The sequence below is a fragment of the Suricata suricatta genome, chromosome 9, assembly GCF_006229205.1.
Source record: "Suricata suricatta isolate VVHF042 chromosome 9, meerkat_22Aug2017_6uvM2_HiC, whole genome shotgun sequence".
Taxonomy (NCBI): domain Eukaryota; kingdom Metazoa; phylum Chordata; class Mammalia; order Carnivora; family Herpestidae; genus Suricata; species Suricata suricatta.
The window spans coordinates 130,501,905-130,507,876 of record NC_043708.1 but is presented as its reverse complement, the minus strand read 5'-3'; the positions used below and the strand labels follow the sequence as shown (position 1 = coordinate 130,507,876).

The 5,972-nt window shown below is 37.0% G+C and overlaps 1 pseudogene; it reads left to right on the top strand.

Annotated features, from left to right (window-relative positions):
• The first annotated feature begins 2,275 nt into the window (after window positions 1-2,275).
• On the top strand, window positions 2,276-3,596 carry LOC115302385 (annotated as a pseudogene).
• The last annotated feature ends 2,376 nt before the right edge of the window (window positions 3,597-5,972 follow it).

Sequence of the window (5,972 nt, the reverse complement as noted above, 5' to 3'; positions counted from 1 at the left end):
TTGTGTTTATACACAAATACAATGAATATTCTTGAACATGTCTCTTGGGTTCATATAAGTTTTTAACTTAATGTGACCTGTCAACATCTGTGCAGTATTCTCTAATATGGAAGCACCACAAATAACCAGATTCTTCTAATGATGGGCTAAATTTAGGCTGCTTCCAATTTTTCATATGTAAACAATGTTGGGGGAAAACAATGTTTGGGGAAACAATTTTGGGGAAAATATCTTTGGACATCAGTGTAAGAACTGCCTTGGGAGAAATTTCTAGAAGTGCGATTTACATACCAATTTTTTGAGTTCCTGATGAATTGGTGACTTCTAAGTAGGTTTTGGACTTAGTACACAGATTCTGTGAACTTTATGTTTTGTGTAAAATGGCAGAAGTAATAGTAACTACCTGATGGGGTAGCTTTTTTTTTAAAGTTTATTTATTTATTTTGAGAGAGAGAGAGTGAGAATGTGCACATGCAACCAGGGGAGAGGCAGAGAGAGAGCAAGGCAGAGAGAGAATCTCAAGCAGGCTGTACTGTCAGCACAGAGCCTAACTTGGTGCTTGATCCCACGAGTGGTGAAATCATGACCTGAGCTGAAATCAAGAGTCAGCCCCTTACCTACTGAGCCACCCAGGCACCCCAGTAATAGGGTAGTTTTGAGGATTAAATGAGATAATGTACATAAAGTCTGTACACAGAGTTTGGACTATAGTAGAGGTTCAGTCAATGTTTTTCCACCTCTTTCTCAGCTAGCAAAAGGGAAGTGTTAAAAACAGGGGAATGATACCCATTTCCACATATATCAGACTTTGGTCGAGAGCTGAAATTGTTCTCAAATATCTCTAACAGGTTCCTATGGAAAGAAAGATACGTTTTCCATTCAGAACATAAAAGGAAGTTCAAGAGGGAAAAATCTCCATGTGAAAAGCCATCATGTTGACCGTGTTTCCCAAATGATAAAGTGAGGAATGAAGGCAGCTCTTGATAATTCTTGCTTTCTTGCCATCATTTTCGCACTGCTTTTATTCTCTTGTCTGGGAATAATTGTAATGATTGTAGCAACTATAAAAACAATAACAATAATGGCATGCAAAATTTCTGGAATGCACTGACCAGAGGAATCAGAGATGGTTTATTTTTTCCCTTTACCCTTCAAAGCTGCTCTGGGGTTTATTTTTATCATCCACTAGATGAAGATTTTGGCATCCCATATATATTTTTTTAAACAATGTTAAGGTTTAATAAGTTCTATCCCATTTAATTTCAAAATTTTTAAATTTCATCTAATTTAAAACTTATCCTTCCTTGCATGTTTTAATGCCTAGAAAAATCAATGAGAAATAATGAAAGGAGGCATATCTAAAATTCAATGGATAATTTAAAATGGTGTCATCAGAATTATGTAAATATTCCCAAAAAAGTCAGAAAAAAGGAACAGGGACAAAATGACACCAGGACTAACAGGAAACAAGGAAAATTGCAAAGCAAATAATAAAGTGATGGACCTAAACCCAATCACATTGTTCAATCACCAGTAAGTCAATATTTAATAAAATTCAATGTTAATAAGCTACACCAATTAACATGTAAAGACTATTAATTGTTTATAAAAGCCAAGACCCAATTATAGGCTCTCTATAAGAGATTCACTTTAAATATAAAAATATGATAGATTAAAAAATATATTTTAAAAATATACTATGAAAACAAAATGATAGAAGTCTGGGTAGCTATATTAATATTGGACGATATGTGTTAGAAGTCAAAAAGAAAAAAGAAATCTCTTTTATGATGATAGAAGAATTAATTCCTCAAGAAGCAAAACATTAAAAAAATATATAATTACCTAATGACATAGCTTCAATCTATATGAAGCAGGATAAGTAGTAATAGATAATCCACAATTTTTACTGATAATTTGAATACCCATCTCTCAAGCAATTGATGGATCAATTGGACAAAATCAGAACAACAATATCAACCAACATGGACTAATTTATAGAAGACTATACCCAATAACCACTGAATACACATATTTTTCAAGTGCATGTGGTATTTACCAGCATATGGTAAATCGCAGTCTGGGTCATAAAAAAAAAAAAGATTCAGTAGTTTAATCAAATTGAAACCACACACAATATGTTCCCTGACCACAATAAAATTAAAATAGAAATCAGCAATAAGATATCTAGGAAAGTTTTGACTCTTTGGAGATTAGAAATAATCCACGGGGCAAAGAAAAAAATCACAAGAGAAAAAGAAAACATTGTAATCTGATGGGTAAGAAAAATACAAAATATCAATATTTGAATATAACTGTAGTAGTGCTTAGAGGGGAATTCATAGCTCTATATGCTAATATTTGGAAAAGGGAAGGGTCTCAATAGCCTGAAGAATATTAAAGGAAACAAAAAAGGCAAAGAAAACCCAAAGGAAATATTATAAAGAAAATTATAAGGATAAACGTGCAGAGATTGGACAAATGAAGATGGAAAAGAGAGAAAACTAACAAAGCAAAAGTTGGCTCTTTGAAAAGATTGTAATTAATAAACTTCTAGTTACTCTGATCATGAAAAAATAAAAAGGAGAAAACACTAATTCTCGATATCAGAAGTGAAAGAGGGGTTATCACTACAGATCCTATAGACCTGAGGAGGATAAGGAAGTGTCATAAACAACTTTAGAAGTTGAGGACCCACCTTTCCACTCTGGCAGCTGCTCATAAACCGATTTCCAGCAATAAGTGCTTTGGAGGATTGCAGAAAGTTTTCCAACATGACGGTGTTGAACTGAATTGCAAAATGAAATTTGCTATCTACTTACCACCAAAGGCAGAAACTGGAAAACAGCTTGTGCTGTATTGGCTGTCTGGTTTCACTGGCACAGAACAAAATTTTATATCAAAGTCTGGTTCTCATCAAGCTGCCTCAGAACATAGTCTTATTATTGCTCTAGATACCAGCCCTTGTGGCTGCAATATTAAAGGAGGAGATGAGAGCTGGCACTCTCTTTGGCACAGGTGCAGGGTTTTATGTGGACACTACTGAAGAGCCTTGGAAAACTAACTACAGAATGTTCTCTTATGTAACTGAAGAGCTTCTCCCAACTCATAAATGCCCATTTACCCGTGGACCTCCAAAGGATGTCTATTTTTAGCCACACCATGGGAGGCCACAAAGCTCTGATTTGTGCTTTGAACAATCCTGGAAAATACAAATCTGTATCAACATTTGCTCTAATTTGTAACCCAGTGCTCTGTCCTTGGGGCAAAAAAGCCTTTAGTGGATACTTGAGAACAGATCAAAATAAATGGAAAGCTTATGATGCTACCGTCTTGTGAAGTCCTATCCAGGTTCTCAGCTGGACATACTAATTGATCAAGGAAAAGATGACCAGTTCCTTTCAGGTGGATGGTTACAACTTGGTAACTTTACAGCTGCTGGTACAGAAAAGAAAGTTCCTGTTTTTAGATTATAAGAGGGTTATGATCACAACTACTGCTTCATTGCAACTGTTATTACTGACCACATCAGACATCATCCAAACTACCTGAATGCATTAAAAACTTCAGATAAGAGAATTTGTTCAGGATTATAAAATTGTAATAAAGAGTATAGCAGGGAAAAAGGATTTCAAGATAATGGATTTCATGGTGCTAAAAAAATGCATCATTCCATAGTTGAATCACTTTCTGAGTAAATATATAAAACCTGGGGGGGGGGTGAAGAGACTATTATGAACAACTTTAAGAGGACAAATTCAACCGTGTGGATGAAATGAACAAAGTTTTTGGAAAATAACAGGATCTAGCAGAAAAATTGATAAAAGCTTCTGCCAATCAAAAGATACATTAAGACGATGAGTATGTAAGCCACAGACTGGGAGATTTATAAATCCATTTTCTGACGAAAGACAAGATTGGAACCTATATAAAGATTTTTTTACAACCCAACAATAAAAAGATAAAAGAACAGCAACAACAGTCTTTTCTCCAGGAGAAGGAAAGATCTCAGGACACACTTCACAAGGATGATACACCGATGGGAAAAAGTGCTCAATGTGATTACTCATCAGTGGAATACAAGTTAAATCACAACGAGGTGCCACTACACATCCACCAAAATGCTTGTTTGGGAAGATTAAGCAATAATGTTGGTAAGATGTGGAGTAACCAAAACTCTCCCATATTGCTGGTGGGAATATTAAATGCATGACTTTGGAACATTTCTAGAGTTTCCTTATAAAACTATACACTTACCCTATACATCCAATAACTTCACTGTTAAGTATTTATTCAAGATTAAGGAAAATGTATATTTAAAAAAACAAACCTGGGGCGCCTGGGTGGCTCAGTCGGTTGAGCCTCCGGCTTCGGCGTAGGTCAGATCTCACATTCGTGGGTTCCAGCCCCACATCGGGCTCTGTGCTGACAGCTGGCTCAGGGCCTGGAGCCTGCTTCGGATTCTGTGTCTCCTTCTCTCTGCCCCTCCCCCTCTCATGCTCTGTCTCTCTCTGTATCAAAAATAAATAAAACATTAAAAAAAAAAAAACCAACCTGGTAGGGGAGCCTGGGTGGCTCAGTCTGTTGGGCGTCCAACTTCAGCTCAGGTCATGATCTCACCACTCATGGGTTCGAGCCCCACGTAGGGCTCTGTGCTGATAGCTCAGAGCTTGGAGATTGCTTCTGATTCTGTGTCTCCCTCTCTCTCTGTCCTTCTCCCACTCAAGTTCTGCCTTTTTCAAAAAAAATGTTAAAACATTTTTTTAAAAACCTGGCGAGAGAACATAATAGCTTTATACAGCCAAAAACTGGACACAGTCCTGGTGTTTATAAACATGAGAATGCATAAACAAATTAGATTAATTCATTTGTGAAATACTACTCAGCAATACAAGTAGAACTCTTGACATGTACAGCAATAGGATTGAATATCAAAAACATTTTGCTGAAATGAAGAATCATTACTATATGATTTTTTTTAACTAAATGATTCAATTTACACAGACTTCTAAAATTTGGCAAACCCAATTTATGCTTGACAAAAATCTAAAAAATGTAATCTCATCTATACCGGTGAGAACTGATGGAGAGAGGACCTGAAGGGACTTTTGGGGTTATGGTAATGTTCTTTATTTGATAAGAATTTTAGGTTATATGTATTGTGCATTTGTCAAAACTAAGCAAATACATACTTAAGATTTGTAATTTCACTGTATGTAAACTTTTTATCAAAAACTGTACTGAACTCTAATCAATGCATGCTGAGGTGTTTAGGAGATGTATATTGATGTCTGAAATTCAGTTTAAAATGCATGAAAACTGATGGGGTAATAAACGGCTAGAGAGATGGAGTAATGAATGGCTAGAGGGATGGATAGATACTGTGATAAAGCAAGGATCTAGGTGCTGGGCATACAGGTGTATTCTGTAACATTTTTTCAATTTTCACTCCGTGTCTGAACATTTTCATAAAAAAATATCAGCCCAAAGCCTCTTCATCCCTCCTCCTCTTTGTGACAGCCTTAGCCTGGGAAATCTACAGTGAGGAACAGGGAGGAAGGCAGTGTGTTTGGGGTCTGTCTGTCCACCTCATATACCCTCTTAGCAGTGGCTTCGGGCTTTTCTAGGGCCAAAAGGAGGGGAGAGAGGAGAAACAAGGGGGTCTTCCTGAATAGCTCAGTTGCACTTGGCATCCCCTTCTCAGGGGACCTATTTGTGGGTTCCACGAGATTTTCCTAGTAGGAATCTCTGACTGACTGCAGTTGACTAACTTAGGCAATATTGTGTGGGTGGCCACTTTGAATGCCCCTACCATCTCCCCCTGATGGCACGGAGCAGACTCTTGCCTCTGAGATTGCCTCACCCCAAGAAGAAGCTTTTAGGGGCCATTTTTTGTAAGCCCTATGGTCGGTTCCTTATTGTGGAGTCCATATTTGGCCTTGGGAAAACACGCACACCTTTGTGCAGCCTAA